This window comes from Globicephala melas, chromosome 13, assembly GCF_963455315.2.
Source record: "Globicephala melas chromosome 13, mGloMel1.2, whole genome shotgun sequence".
Classification (NCBI taxonomy): domain Eukaryota; kingdom Metazoa; phylum Chordata; class Mammalia; order Artiodactyla; family Delphinidae; genus Globicephala; species Globicephala melas.
Genome location: NC_083326.1, coordinates 8324441 through 8349158, shown reverse-complemented (window position 1 = coordinate 8349158; position 24718 = coordinate 8324441). Strand labels below are relative to the sequence as shown.

Genomic DNA, 24718 nt, shown 5'->3' with positions numbered 1-24718 from the left:
AAAGCTGATTAAACAAGGTGGCTTTGTATTTGTGACCGAAGTTGGCTTCCTCCTGGAAAGCCTATTCACTTCCTACAGGAAGAAAGGAATGAAGGTGTGAAGGGAAACTGGGAGTGATCCTTCCATATTCTCCCTGCTGGAACATAAAGGCACGGTGCATGCTCCAAAACTGTTTGTTGAGTGAATGGAATGTGTGTAAACATTTTGTCTGTTGAGCTTTCTGAGAAGCGAGGATGGCCGTATTTTCTAGAGAACAGCTGCTCTGGTAGTGCAGGTATTGTTGCCATTCCTTGCTGGGAGGAATCGAAGGCAAGATGTTGTTCTGTAGGAGCTTCCATCAGTCAGAGAAAAGCACTACATTTCTGCCTACTAATTAGTGGTCCTACTTCAAATGACCAGCTGTCTTGGTCTCGCTTCTATGTGGCAGTGTCAGCAGTTTGGGGTTCAAAGTGTCTCTCTCAGTTTTCTTCGGTGCTATAACTTTATAACTGTCTCCATCTCTTTTCTCCTCTTCCTTCTTTCCTCCTCTTCTCCTTTCTTTCTTTCCTTATTTCTATATATCTCTCAGGCCACTGTTTTCTTTGCCTGTTCAATGTGCCAGACATGGGCTATAATTTGCATAACCATAGGTTTGACATGGCCCTCCCCATCGTTCCACATACCATGTGACTTGAAAGAAAATTATGATGCATTTTAGTGCCGAACTAATGCCATTGTTTTATCCAATGAGATGTTCCTCAGCACAAAATCCCTCATGCCTTAGGAAAAGATGCTCATTCTTCATCTCTTTTTACCTAAGTATTCAAATGTATAGCGCTCTACATGGGATAAGACATCCTCTCCAATTTCTTCATGGCAATCACCTTGTGCTCTGAAGCATGCGATTCAGTTACCCATATGATTATCTTGGCCCGCATGGCTACAACTGTTATTAATGATCATAAAATTACCTACTTCTCTGATATAAATTCGGTCACAGTTATGCAGTTCCGATCACACATCCACCAAGTACATTAAAATATATTTTCCCAGCTTCTAGGGAATAAACGTCCCTTAACAAAATTTGCATTCCATTTAAGACATTTAAAAAAAAGAAAGAAAAAAACCACTTGTGAAATAGAAATGACTGAACAGCCTAGCTATTACTCAAATTAGGAAAATGCTTCAAAGAGGAAATAAGGTGACTCTAAATAAATGATATGTTTATTTTCTGTACTGTGTATTTGATCTAGGTCTCTATTTGAGGTGATACGTGTGTGTTACTTTTAAGATACTTTTCTGAACTAGCCATGGATCTTTGCATTAACAGGTAGGGACAGTGCCTTGAGGCACAGGTCACAAGACACATCACAATTAAGCCAGCACAGCAAGGACTGAATCTTGCCTACTGGTGTCATAGTGAAATTGCCTGTGAGGAGCCTGTGAAGTCGTTAAACCTCAGAAAAGGAAGCTTCCTACTGAAATCTCTTAAAAATCAATGCTACTTTGCACTCATTCTCCATGACGTTCTGGAACTGCACAAGACAGTGATATCACATACATTTTAAATTTTAGAAATCAAACTTTTAATCATTTCATTTTTCAGTATACATTTCTGAAAGATAAGGATTCTTTTTGTCCTTTTTTTTAACATGACCACAATATCATTATCGCACAGAATAAAATTAACAAAAATGTGTTAATATCAAATATCTTGTAAAATATTTAAATTTCTAATTGTGTTAAATATCAGTTCTTGCTTAATGTTTGATTGAAACAGGATCCAAAAATGATCTAGTCACTGACTAATATGATTTTTCAATCTCTTCATATTTTAAACCAACTGTATAGAGATTTAATTTACCATACCATTTACTCATTGCAAATGTACGTTGATGACTTTACATTGTCTCTTTTAATCTATAGGTTTCCCCTCCATCTCTGTTTACTTTTATTTGTTGTAGAAACTGGGTCATTTGTTCCACAGATTCCCAGATTTTATCTTATTGAGCTCATCTCCCTGTATAGTTTTATATGTTTCTGTTAGTTTTTAATTTACCATTTATATTTTTATAAATTTCGTTTTATAAATTTTATTAAAATAACTTTTATAGTTTTTAAGAAATTCATTATTTACCATAAATTGATAGTTGGCATCATTGGTATGAAGTACTACCTGTAGCTACAATATTCATAGATGGTGATGCGTATTTCATCCGGATGCATCCTCTTGTGATGCCAGCAGTGGTGGATGAATGCCTGCCTCTATTAATCCATTAGTGGTTGCAAAATGGTAATATTCTAAATCTATCATTTCTCCTTCACTTATTAGCTGAAAAACTGTCATAAAAAAAGTACTATTCCCCAACTCATTATTTAGTTACCCACTGGTACAGTTTATATAGGAAAGCCAGGATAAAATGCTTGATTTATTTTATTTAACAGTTTTCGAAGTAATGAGTTAGCTTCCAAGCACTGTCCAATAGTGAACAGTATTTTTTATTGATGTAATTTCTGGATTTTAAAATACTTGAAATGTTTTAATCCTTTGAGTTTATCGTCATCATTTCTCAAATTGCCCTACCACCCGGCCAGTGGTATCCTCTTCATATTAGCTCCTGAGTCCTTATGATCCAACCTGCAATAAGATATTCCTTATCCAAACCTGGAACTGGCCATGAGAATCTCGACATTCTTCAAGTTCAATTCCTTGTGCACATGTACGTATGCTCTATTTGACCCCCTGACTACCTGACCAAATCATACTTCACAGGAATCACCGTAGGTCCATCCCTCAGGCCATGTCTCCTTCCAGGCAAAAGCCGGGTGGCACTGCTTGAAGTTATGTCCAATGAAACAGTTTTGTTTCACCCCTGTCCTTTTTTCTTCTTGAGTCAACTGATCACAGGAAAATCCCCTGGAGACAATAAGTGAGGGAGGGAGGAGGGAATAGAGCAAAAGTATGAGACATGGACATCTAGACTACTTGACTCATGCAGCATATATGTGCCTGCAGGATCTGCTTAAGCCCAATTATATATACATATACATATCTATAAATATATCTTCCATTTCATGATAAAGTGCTGATCTGTATGCCCAGATTATACATGGTGATCAGACAGTATCCATTTAATAATGGGCATCTTAGGTCACATGAAAATTCGGTGGTCCATGACCAAGTGTTCAGTCTTTCCCAGGGCCCAATAGCAAGCCAGAAGTAGTCTCTCAAAATGATTATCTTTATCTGCAGAGAAAAGCATAATGATGTTCCAAAATCTTGAGTGTCTGCAATGTGATTTGCCTGTGAAAGCCTTCCAAAGGCATCCCTATGTGACACTTCAAGGATTATATATCCAGGAGGAAGGACAGCTCACATTGCCCGCTGGACCTATTACAGACTTTTCTTTCTCTTTCTTGTCTGAACCCAATTGAAAACTGGTAGCTTTTCAGCTTACTTTGTACATGGTTGTAGTAGCATACCGCAATGAGACATATGTTTCCTCCAGAATACAAAGAGGCCCATCGATTGCTACGGATATTTCTTAGTGGTAGGAAACACCAGATGCAGCAATTTGCCCTTCACTTTGAAAAGGATATCCCGACAGCCTCAGATCAAAGAAACTTCATTGAGGTATGTGGTAGACAAAATAACGTCTTCCCCAAGATGTCCACGTCCTAATGCTCCAAACCTGTGAATATGTTCACATGTCAAAAAGGACTGCAAGGGGCTTCCCTGGTGGCGCAGTGGTTGAGAGTCCGCCTGCCGATGCAGGGGACACGGGTTCGTGCCCCAGTCCAGGAAGATCCCACATGCCGCGGAGCGGCTGGGCCCGTGAGCCATGGCTGCTAAGCCTGCACGTCCGGGGCCTGTGCTCCACAACGGGAGAGGCCACAGCAGTGAGAGGCCCGCGTACCGCAAAAAAAAAAAAAAAAGAAGGACTGCAAGTGTGATTAAAGTAAGGACCTTGAGATAATTACACAGTATTATCCTCATGGATCCAATATAATCACAAAGGTTCTTATAAGAGGGAGACAGAGGGTTCACGTCAGATATGATGTGACAATGAAAGCAAAGATCAGAGAGAGATGGAGGCAGAAAGCTTTAAAGATGCTGTACTGTGGGTGTTGACACTGGAGAAAGGGGACAGTAACTACACACAATCTTCTGAAGCTGGAAAAGGCAAAGAAACAGATGCTCCACCGGAGTATTCAAAAGGAACACAGTCCTCACAGCACCTGTAATCAAGGTGCACTGACTTCCAGCACAGTGAGATAATAAACCTGTTTTGGTTTTAGCCCCCTAAGTTTGTGGCAATGTATTACAATGGCAATGAGAAACTAATATTAGGTGACAATGAATTTGTGGTGGTGGGGGGGGTTATTTTCCACCTCCTAAATGTCTAAATCAAATAACTAGAGATTTTGTTTCTTCCTGCTCATCAGATCCACGTATCAGGATATAATCAATGTAAAGGAAGAGTGTGATGCCTGGTGGACTGGAACTGAGGCAAGTCCTGGTCGCCTAGATTATGACAGGATTTGAGAGTTGATAGAGCCCTGAGTTAAAACAGTAAAGGTGTATTGCTGACCCTTCCAGCTGAAAGAAGACTACTCCTAATGGTCTTTACTAATGGGTATGGGTGAAACAGCATTTGCCAGATAAAGAGCTGCATACCAGATGACATGGGATGTATCCACTTGCCTAGCAATGAAACCACATCTGGACCAACAGGTGCAATTGGGCTCATCATCCAATCAAATTTACAATAGTCTCCTGTCACTCTTCAAGATCCATCTGTTTTCATCACAGGCCAGAAAGGTTAATTGAACAGTTGTATTATAACAAGGACCTACTGTATAGCACAGGGAACTATACTCAACATTTTATAATAACCTATAAGGGAAAAGAATCTGAAAAAGAATATATGCATGTATAACTGAATCACTGTGCTGTACACCTCAAACTAACGCAACATGGTAAACCAGCTATACTTCAATTTAAAAACAAAAAGTTGTATTAGGAATCACCACTCCTGCATCTCTCAAGCCCTTGTTGATGACAATATTCTGCAATTCCCTTAGGAACGTGGTATTGTTACTATTATTAAACTATTTTGGTAGGGAGAGGGAATTTTAATGGCCTCCACTTGCCCTTTGCTACCTGTATTAGTTTTCCACTGCTGCATAACAAATGACCACAAATTTATTGGCTTAAAGCACCACTCATTTATTAGCTTGCAGTTCTGTAGGTCAGAAGTCTGGCACAAGATGGGTGGCTTCTCTGCTCAGGCTGAAATCAATGTGTTGACATGCATTCTCGTGTTAAGTTCAAGATCCTCTTCCAAGCTCGTTCCTATTACTGGCAGGAATTCAGAGACTCTCCACCAAAGAACTCTTTAAAAATAACCTCTCCTCACAACTGTTTTTATCGCAGCCTTGGTGAAGGAATTGTCCTCTGGACCGTCCAGGGAACATGGCTGGGGGGTGGATAAGCAGATCTTACTTGAGAAATGTACTCCAGCATTCAGCTCTTCCTAAGCTTCTGGATTTCATCCTCTACAATATACCAGGAAGTTGTGGCATTTCTACTTGATTTCATTTTCAGTTTGGCATTTCAACTTCATAGGAGATTTGGGGGTACAGCTTTCAAACAACCAAGCTGACTTTTAAAGAGACTCCCAGTGGCTCAAAGTAACATACTGAATCCAGAATTACCATTTAGTAAGCCATCCAAACCCAACAGTTTATTCCTTCCATGCTCCCCCAATATACTTAGGATCCATTCCTAATTTTCCCCCAGGTTACTTTCAGTAGAAAGCAGCAAAGCCTTGCAATTCTTCTTTATATTGCACATCCTCATAGGTCATACTGTGTGCCTTATCCTCTCAGGCACTGTCTGGACTTGCATTTGGTTATAGGTCTAGAAGCAATGGAAGGTTTATGTATTGGGATTGAGAAGGAACAGTAGTCCCCGGCAAGGAACATATCTTCGAGGCCCATTTCAGGTTCTTCAGCCAAGGGGATGCTAACCTCCTCTGCCAGAAAGAGAAGACAGAAAGCCTGCTTCTGCTGGTAAAAGAGGCTCAGTAAAACTTAGGGGTCCAATATCCCCAGATTTATTGGAATCTGCACATATGAATCCAGGTTCCAGGATACCATTCCTTCCAAACAAATGCCTTAACTTTAACATGAGAGACTCTGTGACACTGGTAATTCAACTGTGCTGTAATTCAGCCTGACACAGGTTTAGACCTTGGATTTAACACTCAGAAATCTCAGTCATGAGGCTACAGGAGATAAGGGTTCTCTTCGGGGTGGTCTTAGAGCTTCCTGGTTTCTTCCCAGACATTGAAACGCAAATTTAAAAGCCCTGAGCTCATAATTTTCTTCCCCTAAGTTCTCTAGCACACTTAAAAGCAACCAGCTAACCCCATTATAGTCCTTACTTTCACTAAAGTTATTCCATGCCAGATTCCTGGTCACTCAAAGGCTTGCTTCTACAGGCACCTGATTATCACATGCTGTCGGATGAACAAGGTGAATTAGCAGAGGAACAATAACACGTGTAAGCTACCCCAGCTCACGCACCACTGACCTTCAGAGCAGACATGGCTGCTGCTTCACTTCTGCCTCCCCAAACTCATGTCAGTTTCTCCCGTTCCTAACCTGGAACTATATGAAGAAGAAAATTCGTGGAAATTCAGTTCCCCCTTAGCCAAGATGACAAAACCACTACTTAAAGCCCCTTCCTATGCCAGCCAGTGAGCTACATCTTGAAGATGAAAAGCTGAATGCCCCATTAGCTCTGGAGGAGATGATTCTGTGTAAAATGTGGTTGACAGACATAAAAAAAAAAAAAATAGAAGATACATTCTAATACGATGTAGTCTGTGGGAGCATAAAGAAAAAACACTAGCACTTTCTCCCTCACCCAATCTAACACAAAATGAATCAACGAGAGTATTCACTGATTCACTGAACCCAAAGAACTCTAGGCTACTTTCCAGGTTTTGGAATGTTGTCTTCTGAAGATTCTCCTTTTGCAATATTTTTTCCACCTGTTTTTCTTGGGTTCCCATTGCTGCCCCCTTGTAATTAACTTCTATTATCAATACTTTATTTATGGACAGTTATGTGTCCACCTGACCACTTTGCTGTCCTCAGTCTCCCACTGTGATCCATCTGACATATCTCAGCAGATTGTTTTACTTTCATCTTGTCATTTTTCTGCTCAAAATCCATTAATAACCTACTCTCCAATCCCCATTCCCCATCTCCAGGAAAATGTCCTCACTCCATGTAGGACCGTTTCCAACTTTTGTTTCATAACTAAGCTGTATTAAAAAATCATCGCTTTGATAGGTGGTAAAGAGGCAGATCTAGCTAAGAGTAGCAAGGACTATACAAAGACAGAATTTTGGCTCTGCAGGAAGAGTCTGACTAGCTCCATAAGTCAAACAGTGCATATGTTGATCATACTGCAAGTGATCAAGTACACTGTATAAGTTGAAGCAGGTCAGAGTTTGTGTCCATAGAATTTCACTAATACAAAGAGTGAAGGAAGCAAAACAGCTCTAAAAAGGCAAAGTCCAAAGTTCAGGAGGTCAGATTGTCAAAGATAATTGCACTGAAGTGCAGACACTGAGCTAAAGCCTAGTTTTTCTCCTCCACACTTGCCACAGCCTGATGGGGGCGGAGCCAGCCCTGCTCACACAATTACCACAGCTGGAACAGAGTTAAGGATCTGAGGGCAAGGGGCACAACCAGGATGACCATGGGTCTCAGTTTGCACGGAGCATTCACATCCAGTAGTAGCCCTGCCACTCTCAAAAGTGGCTACATTTGGAAAATAAATTATATGTTCATTTTACACTTAGATAATACCTCAGCTCCCACAAGACTGAACTCGTTTTGTTTAATCTTACTTTCAAATTTTGACTTACATGAACTTGAATTTCTCTTCCTAATTTTCTTTTTCTTTCTGGTGATTAACACCTTGAATGTTCCAATTTACATTACAGCTCCTCATTATGTTCTGTAATGTTGCTACCCTGGGTTTTATTTTGTTGCCAGTTGCAAGACCTTATGGAAGTTACTTAACCTATCTGTGTATCAGTTTCCTAATCTTTTTAAGTGGACATAATAGTTATCTACAACATGGATTTGTTATGAAAATTAAGAGAGGTTAACACATGTAAAGTGTTCAGATTAGCGCCCTGAACCTAACATACGCTAAATAAATGTTTAACTTCATCAGTAGCAATAACACCGACGATCTCTCTCTTTACCTGAACTCACATAGCATCCTCATGTGGCACTTCAATTGTTCGTTAAATCTTTATTTGTGGCTTTTTTTTTTTTTTTTTTTTTTGCGGTACGCGGGCCTCTCACTGTTGTGGCCTCTCCCGTTGTGGAGCACAGGCTCTGGACACTCAGGCTCAGCGGCCATGGCTCATGGGCCTAGCTGCTCCGCGGCATGTGGGATCTTCCCGGACCGGGGCACGAACCCGTGTCCCCTGCATCGGCAGGCGGACTCTCAACCACTGCGCCACCAAGGAAGCCCTATTTTGTTTTTTAATTTAATGCTAGTCCTTAATAACAGGGACTATGTCATATTTTTGTATTCTCTAAGAACCCACCACAACGCCTTGTAAGAGTAACAGCTCAGTAAATAAAGATGATTTACTTTAAGATAATCTTTCAAAAATAATTTGCCATTTTTAAGTAGAGCCCACAAGTAAAACAAGAACGTTATTTCCTGTGTGGGACTGCATCTCAGGGCCTCCATCTTGAGAATAAATTCCTTACAGATTGGGACAACGGGTGTAGATGTGAAAGAGATTTTTGAGCCTTGAACTAACTCCTAGGAAACCAGATGAAAGCAGGTGTTTTGTTTTTTAAATGAAATATTTAAATAAAAGTTGTTTGTTGATTTTTGTCTGTTTCTCTTAAATTTGGTTTATCTCTTTAGATAATTAAATATTTTACCTGGTAGTTTCCAGGTAATAAAATTTAGCCATAACTTCATTCAGTGCCCAGAAATTGGTACCATCTTAGCACTGTGCTAGGATAGTCATAGGATTAAAAACACAAAAGATAATTTCCCTTTCTTGAGAGACTTACAATCTGAAGAAAATAATTTTAAAATACAGTTTATATATCTAAATTTTAGCAATAAAGCTGTAAAAATATGGACATAAAAATAGGAGTCAAAGTATACACAGTCGTAGTTCTAAGGATATTACAGATAAATGAAAAGCTACTATTTTATTTTCTGCGCTATCCAATTTACTTCTAATTGCATACCTATTGCATAATTATTTTTTATCTTTCGAATCAAAGTACAAACTTATCAAGGACAAAAAAACAGATATTCTCCCTTTCATTTCCAAAGAAGAGCAAACCTTAGTCAATCAGCATTAGAAGTTAGTTTAAAAATCACTACACTGAGAATAAAGTCAAGATTCTTCATAGTGTTTTTAAATGTTACTGCTAAAATCAACACTTAGAACGACTTTCCCTGTGCTTGAAGAAAGGGGAGAACAGGTGCTGTTTCCTTAGTTCAGGAGCATCTGATTGTTTTTATACTTCTTGAGTTAATAAGAAGTGAACTTATAATCATTTGATTCAACATTACAAGTTTGATGTAAACTCAATTTGATTTCCTGTAACACGTATATGACAAGTTAACATATTCCCTACGATAAAAAGGAAAACACGCATCACAGTCTCAAAGTTAAAGGTTATATAACCATGTCTCACTGTGGTTAAAATAGACTCTACAGAACTTCCACGAGAAGGAGGCTATTTAAATCCACATATGTCACTTTTCTTGCCCATAAAACACGGCTAAAACTGTAGTAAAGAGGTAGATACTTAAGACAAAAACCCCTAGAAAAGTTAAATTCTAGGCCAGCAATGGAAAGAGCCAATCAATAACCAACCCGATTTACTTCCTCCAGAAATAGTGGTACCCACTGCCTCTGAAGGTTAGGAGGGAGTTAAAGGGTGTTTACAGAGCAGCTACATCATTAGATCCCTTCATCAGTGGGGAATTATCTCTCTCAACACCAACAGAACACTAGATGTTTAATTTCTGAAGAAGATAAACAGAGGGGCTCTCACAGGGCATGTCAGACCCAGTCAAGAGACTGTAATAAAATGGGATAGGAGACAGAGAGGAAAGATTAAGAAATTCTTCACACCTAAATTTCAAAAACTGCATTTAGAATGGGAGTCAAGGTTGATTTTGAAGAAAATGTTACCTATTTCAGAACGTTTCCTCCTAGGATTTTAAAACCAGTGCATAAAATTAGCCACCCAACATCACTGTTAAAAGGTAGAAGTTAGAGGATATTTTTTACAAAAGCTACAAGTTCAGATATTTGTAACCTCAACAGTAGCCAAAGACTCAATTGCACATCTCTCCCACTTTCTCCAACACATCTTCCAGGCGCAACAAACACCAACCCACACCAGGGTGCCAAAGATGAAAAAGCTGAGAGATGGAGAAGAAAAGATACTACAATGAAGGAAAAAATCATTTTAAAAAGTATGTGATATTAACAAAAACAGAAACTATCCTAACTAAAATTTAATGATTTAATGAGGCTAGGGTTTTTAAATGTATTTCAAATAATTTAATCACACCATGTATTCTATGAACAAATGGAACAGAATTAGAAATCAATAATAAAAGGAAATTAGAGAAATTCACAAACATATGCATATGAAGCAATATACTCCTAAAGGGACCAAGGACGACATCGCAAAGGAAATCAGAAAATACTTGGAGACAAATAAAAACAAAACTCAACAAACCCAAACATAATGGGATGCAGCTAAAGAAGTGTGGAGGAAAACTGATAGCTATAAATGCCTATGCTTATTTTATTTTTAATTTTTATTAGTTTCAGGTGTAAAAGAGAGCGATTCAATATTTTTAGACATTATATAATGATCACCTCAATAAGCCCAGTTACCATCCCATCGCCATACAAAGCTGTTATAATATTACTATGTTCCCTATGTATACATAACATTCCTGTGACTTACCTACTGTAATAGCTGGAAGTTTATACCTCTTAATCTGCTTCACCTATTTTGTCCATCCCTCTATCCCACCTTCCCCGCCTCTACAAACTATCAGTTTGTCCTCTGTATCTATGAGCCTGTTTTGTTTCTTCACTTGTTTTGTTTTTGAGATTCCACATACAAGTGAAATCATACAGTATTTGTTTTTCTGTGAATTATTTCACTTAACATACTACCCTCCAGATCCATCCATGTTGCTGTAACTGGAAAGATTTTACTATTTTTATGGCTGGGTAATATTCCACTGTATATACATGCCACATCATTTTCATCCATTCATCAACCAACAGACACGTATCCAGGCTTCAAACTATACTACAAGGCTACAGTAATCAAAGCAGTATGACACTGGCACAAAAACAGAAACATAGATCAATAGAACATAATAGAGAATCCAGAAATAAACCCACACACATATGGTCAATTAATCTACAACAAAGGAGGAAAGAATATTCAATGGGGAAATTCAGTAAATGGTTTTGGGAAAAATGGGACAGCTATATGCAGAAGAATGAAACTGTACCACTTTCTTAAACCACATATAAAATTAAACTCAAAATAGATTTAAGACATGAATGTAAGACCTGAAACAACAAAAATCTTGGAAAACAACATAGGCAGTAACCTCTCTGATATCAGCCTTAGCAATATAGTTTTGGATCTGTCACCTCGGGCAAAGCAAAGAAAGCAAAAATATATAAAAGGGCCTACATCAAGCTAAAAAGCTTTTGCACAACAAAGGAAATTACCAACAAAATGAAAAGGTAGCCTACTGAATGGGTTAAAATATTTGCAAATGGTATATCTGACAAGGGATTGATATCCAAAATATATAAAGAATTCATACAACTCAATATAAAAAAGCAAATAACCCAACTTAAAAATGGACAGAGGACCTGAAATAGACACTTTTCCAAAAAAGACATACAGATAGCCAACAGGTACATGTAAAGGTGCTCAATATCACAAATCTTCAGGGGAATGAAAATCAAAACCAGAAGGAGCTATCGCCTCACACCTGTCAGAATGATTATTGTCAAAGAGACAAGAAGCAACAAGGTTTGGTGAAAATATGGAGAAAAGGAAACTCTCGCACACTGTTGGTGGGAATGTAAATTGCTGCAGCCACTATGGAAAAAAGCATTGAGGTTCCTCAAAAAACTAAAAACAGAACTACCATACAATCCAGCAATCCCAATTCTGAATATTTATCCGAGGAAAATGAAAACACTAATTTGAAAAGATACATGCACACCTATGTTCATTACAGCACTATTTACAATAGCCAAGATGTGGAGGGTATCATTTTCTTAATAGCTCATCCTCTGGTGCTTCTCTTCAAAGAACCTAAGTATTAGTTTGGAAGAGTGTTTTTATACAATTCTTCAAATTATCTTTGTTTAGCCTTGAACTTACTGAATCTTTTCCACCAAAACTCAAGAACCTGAGGAATAAAGGGAGGGGGTGGCAATCACACGGGGAAAATAAGTTCCAGGAGCCCATCTGAATGGGAGAGTTTGCTCTTTACTCAAGGGTCATTTGGTGGCATGGAGAAGAAAGGAAGCTGCTGTGAGACCTTTTAGTGGTTCAGATGCTGCCCTACCCCGCTATGTCAATGTCTTAAAGTGCTGCCCTGGACAGAGTAGGGGAGAAATACTCTTCACTTTAATTTTGGTTCTTTGAAACAATCCCCTTTCATAGAGCCTGTAGGATTCTACATCCCGTATACCTGTCTTGACATATTATACAACTCAAGAACAACAGTAAAATATGGTCTCAGTAAGGAATCTGCTCAAGATGTATAAGAAGGCAGTGTTTCTTATTTTGTACGTCTGGGTGAAATTGAGTCACTGAAGAAACTGTGAAGAGCACAGAGCTTTAATATACAGGGAAACTTAGATCTATCTTAAAAATTGGGGATTATTTTATCTGCAGACTTATGATTGATTATTTGGAAAAAGATGGAAGAATCTTTTCCCCAGATTCTACCTCATCTTTGCAAATACTAAGGTACATGGTGAGTTCCTTGAGTAGTAACTCTGCATTACTCTTAATATCCAAACAGCTAGAAGGAAATTTAAAGGTCAACTATTCTGATCACTCATATAACATATAATAACTACACAGCACTCCTGACACACAGCCATAACTGTTGAAAATTATTCACAAACAGGAAACTTACTACCTCAAAAAGCCATTCAGTCCATGTTTGGGCACTCCAATAGTTAGAACAGACTTTCCGGACTTTCTCAGCATAATATCCATTTAATACCAAAGGCAGTACTTCTAAGGAACACATAGCTAAATGTGACTACCTTTAAAAATAATAATAAATCTAGCAAAAATATCCTTGCATCTGTAAGGATAGGTTAGGTTATGCTGCAGTAATACACAACCCCCAAATCTTAGGAGTTCAATACAACAAAGGTTTATTTTGTTTACACATTTTGCAAGTAGGAGGTGCCACTCATCTTTGTCACTTGGGGACGCAGGCTGACATTATCTCCATCTCTGCCATCATCGCATGCTGCCACAATCAATGCAGAAGAGGGAGTTGCACAGTGGCTGCTGAAGCATTTATTTGCCCACAAATAACATAATGGCTATTGCTCACGTTAAAGTGAGTCATATGACTGTGCTTAACTGCAAAGAGGGTAGGAAAGTGCAGAGAGCTCAAAATGTTTGGGGAGCAGAACTGATCATTACTTTTCTGGGTAAAAAGCGAAATATTACAGATAACGTTAAATGACAGAGGACTAATTAGGTAAAACTACTCAAAATACACACGTCACAAAGATTTGCTATCCTTTATGTATGGAAAACTTTTAGAACTCAATTTAAAAAAAAAAGAGAGAGAGCGTTAATTCCAATATATGATTGAATAAAGGGCCTGGAAAGAAAGGACTGAAAAGCAGAGAGAGAATATTTTAACAGATACCGCCAAATACGCAACCTCACTGGTAATGGAAGACTGATACAGTACTTGTAAAAATAAAAGCTAATACTTATTGAATAACTGCACTGTGTCAGGCACTGTACTTACAATTTATACACATTATCTGAATATTTCCCCAACCTTGCTACAAGGTGAGTACCATTTATTAATCCACTTTAGAGATGAGGCTTAGATCTATTCAATAAACTTCCTGAGGTCATGCAGCTTGCAATTATGGAGCTGCATTTCAAATCCAGGTGTGTCTGACTCCATGATAGGTACTAACCTCTAATCTGTATTTAAATATGAGTGAAAATTATAATATGAATGAAAATTACAATTTTCACCCATTTTTTAAAGTTACAATGCCAGCATTGAAAAAAGAATGAAATCTGATGGATAGTGTAGGTACAAATTCTTAAAATCTTTCCATAGAATATTTAAATTGTAAAAAAATATTCCCTGTGCACACTCTGAGTCATCAATTCTACTTGTAGTAATCAAATAGATCACTTAAAATATAAGGAAATAATCACAGTTGGGAGCAAAGACACACTGTTCGAGGGCCAATTCCTGAAAGCAGGAGCAACAGAGTTCTGTCCTTATGGCACTTTCAATCCTGCAGTAATAATGAAAATATCAAAGTCACTCTCCTCATTCAGAAAAGCTCAGGCACGGAAAGTACCCACTAAACCACATCTGTGTTATCCATTGTGTCCAAACTAGATTCCCTGTACAAAAAATCTAATAAACTCATTTGGTTTTCTTGTGTGATTTGCTCCCACTTTTTTGTCAATTCTCCTATGTAAATGTTTCACCACTGCCCAGATTCCTCCAACATTTACTGAGCACACTGTGTAAAGTACTGGGGAAAACTAGATAAACAGATAAATCACAGCTCCTCTTTTCAAAGTGTTCAGCCTAATGGAGATTTTCCACGCAATATGGAAAAATGCTCTGATATTACATATTACCTGGGGTACAAAGAGACAGGGAAGGCCTCTACCCCATCCTCAAGCAGTCAAGGAAGACTTCCTGGAGGAAGAGGTTAATGATTTATTAGAGGTAATTTAATTGAGGTAAGGATAGGTTTGAGTTAGCCAGGTGAGAAAGGTTAACAGTCATCCAGGCCAGGGAAGCAGAATAAACAAAGCCACAGAGGCATGAAATGGCATCGCAGGGGTTCATTGAGCCAAACTTTTGTGGTCTTATCTGTGGGTGTGACTTTGAAACTCCTGGTGCTAAACTTCGGAGGAGAAATAAAATAGGAAAACTTGCACCTTGTTATCTCTAGCCTGTTAGTAAGACTGTCATTCAATAAAAGGTTAAAAAATTGTCTCATGACTATGTTTTTTCTTGTCGCTGCTCGCCTTAAATTCAATACAACACCACGCATATTGATTTGGGATTTGAACGTGCTATATATTTAAAGAAAAGGGCAGGCCGAAAATGTGAGGTGATAAATCAAAAGCTACCAGAACCTCTGCACTTAACGGGCAAAAACAGGAGGTCCCTTTTAAAGGCGAATGTTGTTTACTGATATGACGAATGGGCTTTCAACTCCATTCCTCTGAGCATTCTTTTTATTATGACTATTAAACGATGGTTGCAAATGAGCCGCATTACTTCCCACTGAGACTCATTCCAGGGGTGTGGAGGTGAAAGGCTGCCCAGCCTGGGAGAACTTTGCTGGCTTTTCTCTAATGTGCAGTGTCCGCTGAAAGCACTGTTGACTCAACAAGAGCCTATCCTTTGTAAGAAAGAGAGCATTGACCTTAAGAAACCAGAAGAAACATGAATTTTAAAAAGGTACCCAAGACAATTACAAACTGGGATCATGAAGAAACTGTACACCTGGGATTAATATGACATCGTGAAAACCATTCTCCAATTTCACAGGCATCTTTGTGGAATCATAAAGCCGTTTATATAAAAATTATAGGAGAATACAACCAGATATTTATAGTTACTTAAAATTTTAATTTTGAGACAATTGCATATTCCTACGCAGTTTGAAAAAGTGAAAGCAGCTCTTACGCCCCTTCCCCCTTTGCCCATTTCTGTTCCCCTCTAACCTTAAAAGAACTTAATTATAGGAATGAGATCACTAAACAATTGAAACTAACTTGGACTTATGCTCTCCTGAAGGCACACCATGCCTTGTCTAACCTATTGATTCTTCTCCTAGATAAAAAGAAGGAAGAATGAGGAATTGAGGGGCTAAAAACTGACTTGCTCTCCACCCCGCAACAGCCCCCTCAGTAGTCCTGCGGGCAGATCACGCAGGCAAGATAACAAGTGAAGAAAGTCAGCCAGTCTGCACTAAATGGAGAATGATGCAGAAGCCAACCTCCCGCCTCGATGATTCACTGAGATTCTTCCCCCTGATGTTTCCCTTTAGAAACTGTCATGGCTGAGCAGAATTTTTGGAGTTGGTCTCTGGACACGAGTCCACCATCTCCCCAGATTGCCGGATTTTCTTATCAAAGCACCTTTCCTTTCTACTGACACTTGCCTCTCAAATGACTGGCTTATGAGCAGCGAGTGGCCGAACCTGAGTTTGGTTACAAAAGTAGTACAGAGAGATACCATGTCCCCTTTACCCTGATGCTCCCAATGATGACATCTTCCGAATCTCTAGCACAATGTCACGACCAGGATACTGACGTTAATGCAGTCAAGATACAGAACATTTCCATCACAAGAAAGCTTCCTCATCTCGCCCTTTTATAGCCACACCCACTTCCCTCACATTCCCCTCTACACTCTACTCCCCCTTCCTCCACTGTCTTTAATCTCTGGCAACCACTGATCTGCCCTCCGTTTCAGTAATTTCGTCGTTTCAAGAAAGTTACATAAATGGAATCATACCTGGTACAATTCTTTGGGATTGATTTTTGGCCCAAGCATGATTCTCTGGAGATCCATCCAAGTTGCTGTGTGTATCAATAGGGTGTTGCTTTTTACTGTTGAGAAGTATTTCATGGTATGGATGTACCACAGTTTGTTTAATTGTTCATCGATTGAAAGACAGTTAGGTTGTTTCCAGTTTCTGGCTATTACCAAAAAAGCTATGAAAACTTTTATCAGTTTTTTGTGTAAACATAAGTTTTCTATTTCTCTTGAATAAATATCCAGGAGTGCAATTGCTGGATCATAGAGTAGTTGGATGTTTAGTTTTTTAAGAAACCGTCAAATCGTCCTCCAGAGTGGCTATACTGTTACATTCCTCCCAGTAATGTATGAATGACGCAGTTTCTCTACATCCCTGTTAGCATCATTAATTTTTATTACAATAACTCTAATAGTAAGTAGTTATGTCTTATTATGGCTTTAAGTTGCATTTACCTGATGGATAATAATGTTAAATATATTTTCTTGTGCTTTTCTGTCATGTGTACATCCTCTTTGGAGAAATGTCTCTCCAAGTCTATCGCCCATTTTCTAATTGAATTGTTTGTTTTTACTATTGAGGTTTAAGAGTCCTTTATATATTTTAGATACTCATCTTGGATAGTGGTTAGCAAATATTTTTAGCTTCTTTTCAGCCTTTTAACAGCACGTTTCATAGAGCAAAAGTTGTTAATTTGATCAAGTCCAATACACCAATTTTTCTTTTTATGGGTAGTTCCACTGGTGTCACATCTAAGGACTCCTTGCTTCACCCTAGATCCTAAGGATTTTCTCCTATATTTTTGAAAATAACTCTTACAATTTTACATTTTATATGATACATTTATGATACACTTTGGTTTCAATTTTTATAAGGTACGATGTTGAAGCTTTATGATTGTTTTCTTGCTTATGGATGTCCAATTGCTCTAGTACCATTTGTTGGAAAGGCTATCCTTCCCCTATTGAATGGCTTTTGCAAATTTGTCAAAGCTGGGCTTATTTGTCTCCGTCTATTTTTGAACTCTTCTGTTTCACTGATTTACTTGTCTATCCCTTCTCCAAGTAGCTTTGATCACTAAGCTATTATTAATTGAGTAGACATTCTTTCCCCTTTATTCTTCTTTCTTAAAACTGTTTTAGCCATTCTAGTTCCTTACCTTTCCATTTAAATTTCATGGTGTTTTTCTACATACCCCCCCAGAATCTTGTTAGGATTTTAAAAGAAAGTACATTAAACCTGTATATCAATTTGGGAAGAACTGGAACCTTTACTATGTTGAGTTTTCCAATCTCCATTTATTTAGCTCTTTGCTTTCTTTCATCACCCTGAGGCCCTCCTGGTTTCTGATGCTGAGCAGATAATACTGAATCTTAATTTCAGGACTTACACCACAATAATGTCCAGGGTTTTTAGTTGTATTTCATATGAGAATAGGGAAAAAAAAAAAACATCTACTCCATGTTCCTGGAAGTGGTCTTTATAACTTAACCATACAATTGCTGAAGAAGTTTTAACCTCTTCACTAGTATGCCACAGAGCACCGTGATATATAGCCCAACTGCTTTCTCCCTCTAAGCAAATGATATTGTTGTCCGTATTTACCAAATATTTAACTCTTGTTTATAGTATAATTCACTCCTTTGCGCCAGTGCTAAGTAACCACCTACTTACCCCTCTAATATTTTTCCATTTTTCCCCCAAACCACTGGAAACTTTATTACAAAGAACTAGAGTGGCTTGCCTCGTTTTGCAGTCTGCCCACTGCAGAACTACAAATACTTGGGGGACAAGAAGTTGATTAAAGATCAATCTTAAGTGAAGTAAAACAACTTTGGAATCTCAAAGGGACAGGAACATTTAATTTACCAACCAACCAACGAGAAAATCTACTTACAACTTTACAGAATCCCTCAGTTTCTCAAAAAGCGAGGTCGTATTAATAACAGCACACTGGATTAAAGACTAATAGTTAATCAGCATAAAGCAAATATATAATGGTAACATTTTTGGCTTAAGAAAGCTATTAACTGATGCCAAAATTATTTTTAGGTGCTATTTAAGAGTCAATTTAAGCTGAATCTGCTAGAAGATATGGATTTTTCCTATTTATTTCTCTATTTATTTACTTAGTAAAATTGGTGTTAATAAGGAAACAACTTTATTTTAACATGCAAAGTAACATATTCTCCTTCTAGTGTATGATGATGATATAAAACCCCAAAGAATAAAATGTTCAAGGCTAAACTACATTAACAAGAGCATTATTAATCCTGGAAATTACAAAACCTGGATCTACAAATAAGTAGTCAAATTTAATACTTCTAATTTCATAAATGTTAAGCTGTTCCTCGAGAAAAATATGGGAGCACAAAAAGGAAGGGAGGGAAAGAGAGCGAGAACAAAGGGGAAATATCGGGTAGGAATTACCTAGCCTACAGGCAGATTTAAATGCAAGTGTTTCTGAGTGCCAGGAACCAAGCACTATCCTGGCAGGAAGCATGTGCTCAACATATGTTTTCTGACTACCGGCAAGTTGAAGAAAAAAAGTAGTTCTGGTTCCTCTTCTCTGAATTATCTTTCTTCTGAGGTCTGATGAATTTCAGGGAAAATAACATTGTCACTTCTAAGGTATTTTGAGATTTCCTCCAGTTCTTGATTTTAACATTATATTTTCTTCTCTCTTTTTTTAAGAATCCCAAAGCTTTCCTTACCTGGTTCAATAGGAGAATACCTGTAAGTACATTATCTTCTGTCAAAGTAGGAAGCCTTAACTGAGTAGACAGTAGCTCCCTGAATAGTGGGTTTAGGGGGTTACTGGGTAACTGCATGTCACGTTTACTATAACCATGAGATGAATATGACAGGTATAAGCCATCGTAATTTACAATGCGGACAGAAGCAGAGAGAGGTTAAAATGCCGAAAGGAGTACAAACAACTGACTATAGACCAAACTCTAGCCTCTTGACTCCGCACCTAGAGTTTTCTCCATCTAGATTCTTACTTCTTTAACCAAGAGAGGAGATAGGGGACTCCTGGAAAGGTCATAAGGATTCTGAGAGGCATCCTGGAATCCACACATAGAAGTACTAATCACAGTCTGAAGACCTAATAAACATCTCGCACATGTATGTCCAGCAATTCTCATACACACACCCACACCCACACACACACGTGCATTTTCGATTACCTAAATATAAGTTCATTTTAAGATGTTACTGAATACCTATTACTTATGTATATTCCAAGGTGTTGGGGAGGAAGAAAATTTCCTTTACCCTTCTAGATTCTTCTGGCTGGTCTAAGAATCAAATTGACATGAGACAGCTTAACAGGAAAAAAATCAAACAAAAGTTTAACAACATGTATACATGAGAAAGACCCAGGAAAACCAAGTAACTGGCCAATCTGGCTGAAGCCCTCACCTTAAATACCATCCTCAGCTGAAGACAAAAGAGGATGCTGAGGATGAGTCAGTTATGGGAGGAAAAGCCCAGTAAACAAGGGTAAGGTTGTTACATAAATTTAAGTCCGAGTCTTCCCCACTGATAAGAGTTTCTAGAGATTTGGTCATTCTCCTCTTCCAGGTACCAAGAGGGAGACACCCTTACAAGTGGAGGTTTCCCTTACAAATGTAAACGTTTCTTACAAAAGGGTAACTCCTACTTGGTGTTCAGTTTTTCCCATGTCCGCTGTATCTTAGAAAACAAGCAGTTTCAAATAATATGCCAAAGAGACACATTGTAGGGTCGTAAATTCTGCTCCCCTACAAAGACAATACGAACTAAAAGGCACTGGAAATCTTAAATGAATACATTTTTTAGTGTCAAAGAGGGTCTCTAAACTTAAAAAGCAAGGGAACCCATGTTCCAATAATTTTCTGTAAATAAAGGTGCTCACAAATTAGCACCTGGAGAAGCGGGAGCAGAATGTTGAGATCTGGTAAGGGAAACCTAGTCAACATTCTGCTGCCAGTGATATCCTATGTACTATCTCCAGTGAAAAGAAAGGATAGACAGGGAAAGGATTCTACAGCTCTTCTCTATGCTAGTTCCAAAAAAGGCCATAAGGCAAGGAGTTCTCCTGGTTTGTACTCAGTTTACCAACGCCCGGAATATGTTGGTGGATTAAGTGTCTTTTCCTTTACAAATCTGTTTTACAGAAAGAATAACAGGCTGCAAACTATACCCAGCAGGAACAGAAAATCAGCCATAAGACCGGCAATAATAACAATAATGCTACATTTAAGCAAGGTACCCCCATAAAACCACAGAAACAGAGGGACAATTCTAAATGACCCATTAATATTTTCGCCCTACCACACAGCACATTTCTCCTGTGCTTAAAACATGTTTGAACATTAACAACAACAGCTGCATCTTAAATTTAGTGGCATCGTTTAATTTTAGGTGTGCGCATTAGTAGAGGATTCAAGCTACCCTGTCTCAAGCGAATTACTGGGAAAAAAAAAAAGGAGAAAGGGGACTGCTGCCTGGGCTTTGTGTTCACAGCAATTAGTTTTAACTGTCTGGAATCTGACTTTAAATAATTTTATAGCTTGGGCGAGATCTCTGCCATTTACCATGTGTGCCCTTCCTATTTTTATGGAAACCAGGACCTCATTCTGAGGCTCTTGCCTGTCAGAGCTGCAGGTGAAGGCCAGCTGGGGCCAGCGGCACTTTGTGTGAATATTAGCATCTGAAGAGGGTTTCTGGAGGCCTTGTGTCTTTGGGGACGTAATGCTCTAGTCAGATGCAATAGCCTTGCCTCTAAGTTGCCTTGCCAGCAAATACAAATCCTTAAGGAAATGAGCAGTCTGGGCCTGGTGGCTTGTCTTCAGAAAAGGGTCTGGGTGAGGTTTTAGGGTAAGGGGGAATGAGAGGGAAAACGGGAGCAAGGCTCCCGCCGGTCAGAGGCTGTGTGCTCTGGCAGAGTGACTGAAGTTCATTAACAATTATCTCCAGCTCCCCACAGCTGTGTGTACAAGATTTCATATATGACACATGCTGCCTTTGATTAATGGGTGTAACAGTATCTCTGTGATGGGAAATGTTGGCTTGTGGAAAATCATAGCAAATCACAGTCTGCCAAAAAGATACTTGTGAAAATCTTTCCTGTGTCAAATATAAATGCAGACTACACACAGAGAAACCAAAGACTAATTAATTCCTGCACTAAAGGAAAGAGAGTTAATCCAGTTTCCAGTATCCTGAAACCTGTAATCCTTACGAAGGCAAATCTTCCAGGAAGAACACCAAAAATGACACACATGAAAAATCTTCAGCTCCAGGGGAAGCTTTTTATAGGAAGAAAAAGGTTAGCAGGCTTGTATTTCCACCCACTCACTAAAACAAAGAGGTGTTTCTTGACCTTTATTCCTACCACCTACCTGAAAATCACACCCAATCTATTTAAGACTCTACCTAATTGAAGTCTTAGGATCACAAATAAATCATTAGCACATTCCAATTATTTGAAAATAAGAAGTCTGCATTTGGTAGATTCAAACAGAGTTATAAAACCAAAACTTCTATTTCTGTAAGGAACTTTAGTGGTCATAAAAACAATTTCTCCTTATCTTGCAGGATAAAACTGAGGGTTAACATGTGGAAGCAATTGGAAAATGCCCAGATTCGCTGGGGACTGAATGCCAGGTGATACTTGAATAGAAAAGGGAAGAAGGTGACAGAGTATGTTTTGAGTACTATACAAGTTTAGCATTTTTGCCTTCTTAATTAATAGCTTTAAAAATCAAAAATATAGGGCTTCCCTGGTGGCGCAGTTGTTGAGAGTCCGCCTGCCGATGCAGGGGACACGAGTTCATGCCCCGGTCCGGGAGGATCCCACATGCCGCAGAGCGGCTGGGCCCGTGAGCCATGGCCGCTGAGCCTGCGCGTCCGGAGCCTGTGCTCCGCAACGGGAGAGGCCGCAGCGGTGAGAGGCCCGCGTACCGCAAAAAAAAAAAAAAAAAAATCAAAAATATATAGCATACAGAGTTTAAACAGTATAAGCTGAAGAACCTTGACTAGTCCACTCACCTTTGGAAGCTCTCACTCTGACTCTCCCTGATGACACCCTTCTCTCATTTTGTGTTATGGAGGAAAGGGCAAGGAACGCTTCTGAATTTTATTTTCATCATTCCTCTGTTTTTATGTGGAGTTTTATCACTTACATGTTCTCCAATTAACAGGCGTGATTTCATACTATAGGTATTAACAATTTCTTTTTTCACTGTTTTTGAGATTTATCATGTTCATGCTAATTCACACTGCTACACTAGTTTTCACTGCTGTATAATATTCAAGTGTATAACAATGCCATACTTTATCCATCTTCCTACTCTGTGAATAAATGAAACCTAGCTATTTGGGCCGAGAGCTAGGATGACCTGAGACAACATAACATTAGTTGTTTGCTGAAGAAGAGCCTCGTGCAGAAAGATAAGGCTACAACCTGAGAAATAGCTTCACTAGTATCGTCAGGAAATTCTTGCAGTTCACTTTATCCAGGCAAATAATTTGCATATTTGGAAAAACACCTCTTTTAAAAGTACAAGAGTCTGGTCATCTGGACACAGGATGAGCTTATCAGAACAAAGGCATTTAAAAAATTACTCTATTAACCCCAAAGGCAAGAAAATAGGGGAGGATGATCCAAGCAAAGATGGGACAAATAGGAAACGACTAGCAGGATGGTAGGTTTAAATCCAACCCTGTCGATAATAATATTACATGTAAATTGTCTAAACGTAAAAAACAGAGACGGTCAAACAAGGTAAAAATCAAGAACTAATCATCATCCACAAAATACCAACTTTTAATATAAAGAATAAATAAGTTAACAGTAAAGGGATGGAAAAAGCTATAGCATGAAAACACCAGTCAAAAGAAAGCTGGCTAAATTAACTTAAGACGCAATTCTCTGGTTCCTTTCTGGTTTAAGGGCACATCTGAAGAAGCCAGGAAGAAAAAAGGAGTCGTTTGTAAGGAAGACGCAGCTCTGCAACAGCAGCACTGCAGAGCCCGCACACTCACCATGACAAGGAGGACACAGAGGCCTCAGGCTACGGAACCCAGAACGTTCGACAGGGCCGGGATGCCGTCCAGGACTTCGACTGCTGCGGCCTCACTCTGCAGCCCTGCCCCAACCTCACCATCACACCAGACGGCTTCCTGGATGAGTGAAGCAATCCTGGAGTACATTTTGCACCAAAAGGAGAACGCCCAGCAGATGAAGGCCGGCCAGAAGCTGCTGGGCCACCTGCGGCACCAGAAGCACAAAGAGCGGCAGTGGCCGGGGTGAAAGACCAGGTGCGGGGCTTCCTGGAGGGGGTGGCCATTGTGAGCCGACCCCTCAACCCCTTCACGCCCAGGGCTGCCTCGGGGAATCGCTCAAATGATGCCTGACCCCGGGGGCCAAGTGCAGCCCTGCAAGCAAGGACAAGGGCAAAGTTCTACCCAGCTTCTGGATCCAGTCACCGACCCCGGAAGCCAAGGCCACCACGCTGGAGAAGCTGTCGTGTACAGTGACCTGCCCCACATCGTAGCAGCTGCTATGCACAACGGCGCTGATGGCCCTGTGCTTCACGCCGCTGGGAGGCTGTGTGGACCACGTGGGGTTCGCCACGCAACATGACCAGGACAACCCGACAACGCCACGCCTGCGCAGTCCTACAGCCCTCCAGGTGCCGCGGTCACATTTGAGTGCAGTGGAGAAGCTGATTCAGAAGGATGTGATGGACGCAATGACCGGAAGGAAGCTCACTAACCAGATATGGTGGCCGCAGAGGGACACTACCGGCTTTGCAAGATGA

At 39.3% G+C, this 24718-nt stretch overlaps 1 pseudogene; it reads left to right on the top strand.

The window, feature by feature from the left end:
• The first annotated feature begins 4068 nt into the window (after positions 1–4068).
• On the top strand, positions 4069–24718 carry LOC115859204 (nitric oxide synthase-interacting protein pseudogene; annotated as a pseudogene).